We start from the raw sequence: 3,582 nt of genomic DNA, 5'->3' as shown, positions 1-3,582 counted from the left end.
AGATGATTTTGCGGTTAACGCAAGTGTGCGTGACTTCAGACTGGGCTCTTGTCTGCAACGACAGCAGACATAAAATTTGAGACAATGTTTACACGTATATACGCATGCCTAAGGACACTTGTATATTGATTTCTTCACTCAAGCAAGCAGACAAAACAACGGTGGATATGCACTGGATAACGTTGTGTCCCGTTTAGCAGGAGGAAATAAAAGATGCAGATGACCCTAGTTCAGCAGGGAAAATAGAGGACGGAGGTTATCCCAAGCTTTAGCATGCAGAGAGATAGAAGACGTGCTGTAGATTATCCCTGGTTTCAGTAAAGTCTCCGAGCAGTGAAAGCATTTTCGGAATTCTGAGGCGGAGACGGTATGATATCTGAGAGTGATTGGGATCCATAGTTTAATGTTTAATCCTATAATCTCGTCTGACCATTGAAACCAATATTAAAAACCTGGAACAAACTTACGTGACCAGGCAAAACTATCATGAGTTGTAATATCCCCAGTTACAATATCACATTGATAAAAGACTCTTGACACGGAACCCGTGCCTTATTTTCAGCCGCAGATATGGTGTACCGTCCCTTTGTTTGGATACTGATGTCAACAAACTTAATAGATACATTCTTTGAACAAGATATTGCTCATGTAACCGTTGTCGATTGTAATTTACCATATTTGAATTTTTTCCCTTTTCTTTTATTTGTTGTGGCATTGAACACTTCATTTACCTTATCGTTGGAACGTGTTTTATTGCGAAACACACAACACTAAAATTGTTTTCACGAGCATTTTCGTTGTTGGCGTGTAATGTGAAATATTATTGGCGAAGGAATTACATAGCGAATGCATTATTACAGTCAGTTTACAAATGCACTCAAACCCAGATCGAGTAAATTTCATTGATGAAGTTCCAAAGTGTATTGGGTTAAAATTCACCTTCAGTAACCCAAGAGACAACTGACAGGATTGGGTGGTAAAGTTTGCTGACTTAGTTTACACATGTCATCGTGTCCCATTTTTATAGATAAATGTTCATGCTTTTGATAACTTTACTGTCTGGCCTAGGCTCGATTATTTACAGGCCCCTGCAATGCTGCTGGAACAATGCTGAGAGCGGTGTAAAAGTAATCTCACTTCCATCTGCGTTCATCAGTCCCTGCGGTTGCGTAGCTGAGACAGCGAACCAGTCTTGAATTCTGGAATATAAACCGTGTCACCACGCAAGATGGAAAAGAAAAATAACACAAATAACAACCAGTCCGGAAGAATTGCTCCACATCAGTGACCCTTTAAGTCAAAAGGGCAACATCGTCACCAGCTCGTATACATCAAACCTACTACTATCTAGCTTTGAGTATTTTGTGTAGAAGTTGTGATACGATGAACACTGGAGTGGGTTTGTTTCAGTTAGATGTCCGCGCCGCTCCAGTGGAGGTTTGGATTTTGCCCAACCCCGTTTGTTCCAATCTCTGGCAAATCTCTGGACAGAGTCGCGTACCTTGGCTGTGGATCGTTGCACACTCGCGTTTGTCGCCGATACTGGAGTCAGTGATCCGGATAAATTCCGGGGTTTATGCGCTGATGTTTAGGTTTCTCAGTAACCTACACAGCATGACTGCATGAAAAGAACTGTACCTTTCTGAATAGACAGGTTATATCCATAAGCATGGCTATCACAATGCAGGTAGAACCCATATGAACTGTTATATGAAATTCTCTCCATCCAAGCTTATCCAATCTATTCATCCAAGCTTATTAATGGTGATATCATTTCTTTGTCACATTAAACGCCATGTCGTCCGAGTTGCATGCTAGAAACCTGTGGTCGTGGATTGAAATTTCAGTGAGTGAGTGAGTGAGTTTAGTTTTAAGCCGCACGCAGCCATAGTCCAGCTATATGGTGGCGGTCTGTAAATAATCGACAATCCAGTGATCAACAGCATCGATCTACGCATCTGGGATACGATGACAAGTGTCAGCCAGGCCTGACCCCCTGATCCCGTTAGTCGCCTCTTGCGACCAGCACGGATTCCTGAAGATTAATTCTAACTCGGGTTCGATTCGAAGCCTACATCGCTTTGATGTACTCAGACAGACCCAGAAACAAACATATCAAGACCTATACAAGTCTAGAATATGTGGCAAGTCTAGATGACCACGGTTCCTGAAAATCTATCCCAGTTTCAATGGTCAATTAACAACATTTCAGAACAAAAAAAGGCATTATGGGGCGGGGGTAGGGAGTAGTGCGTACCCCTTCCCCTCTGGATCTGTGTATGTATTGAAATAAAAACCTATCTATTCATCACCTTTGAGGTCAAAGACACTGAAAACTCACACAGATGGGTTATTAAATAGATAAATTTATCTTTTATTTTTTAATGACAAATATAAAAACATGAAGTACTCACATACACAGGGTGATGAAAAGGACGTATTAAATATGTAGACAGGTCTTTGATTTGTTAAATGACATGTGGAAACATGGAGTACTTTGATCTTTGATCTGTTAAATGATATGTGGAAACATGGAGTACTTACATTTTTGTTATATATAACGAACATATCAGGTATTCAAATTGATCTTTTAAACAATGTTCAAAGGCATCGGTTGAAAGTGTCAAAGTTACCTTTACACGAAGTACTTAGATTTTGTGACCTGTGCTTATACGAGAATGAATATGATGCAGTAGGCAATAACTTTCATCAATATTCTGTAGTAGGAATACATCTCTGAAAACCTCTGTAATGTATTCAGGATCTGTCTAGTTTACAGTTGTTGTATGAATATACATTACATGAAAGCCAAAAAAACGTTATGAAAAGCTTTTTAAAAGTACTTTTTATTCTTTTGGCAAAAAATCCATTTTCAAAATAGTATTTGTTCCCGAGGACTTTTTCCGGTACTCTTTACGAGGATTTTTTTTCCGAACACCTTGCACAGAGGGCTAGGCAGTAGGGGAAATAATGTGGTTCAGAGACTGTGGGACAGACTACGTCTTTTCCCAGAGTGGAAGGTCGGGAGTTTCGTACCCGGTTATCTGGGCCATGGACGAAACTTTATGGATGCAAGATAGTTCGGAGCTTCGGTTTATGACAAAAATACTTCTTCATCGCACCTGTTTGAACCAGCATCTAGATTTGAATGCTGCTCCGTCATCACATTCTAATACTGCAACGTCAGTATATATACGTAGTACGTCAGTACAATGATGTAGCTAAGTTGGAATGTGAATTTGTATGGTTGATATGGCCGCATGGCGCACTTAGTGCAATTTCGATTCAATTTACAAGGCCCTGACTAACTGCCACCACGAACATCCTAAAATCTGTTTGTATTTGGTAATGATGCAGCCTCCTATCAAAAGGTAAAACAAAACCCTGAAGCCATTCGTCTTCACTGTAAAAGTCATGGATAGGTTAGTTGGTCTGACCAGAGACCATATAATAGATTATATGGTCTCTGGTCTGACAGTCCCTAAACCATGCATGTTATTTTTCCCTACCGCAAATCCATGCCTGCAAAGCGATTTTGAACTTCGTATGAAGCAGTTCTAGATTTTTTGATCTTCAGGTGCT

The sequence above is a fragment of the Haliotis asinina genome, chromosome 5 (assembly GCF_037392515.1).
Source record: "Haliotis asinina isolate JCU_RB_2024 chromosome 5, JCU_Hal_asi_v2, whole genome shotgun sequence".
Classification (NCBI taxonomy): domain Eukaryota; kingdom Metazoa; phylum Mollusca; class Gastropoda; order Lepetellida; family Haliotidae; genus Haliotis; species Haliotis asinina.
The sequence above is the reverse complement of the archived record's forward strand: the minus strand, read 5'-3'. Positions refer to the sequence as shown.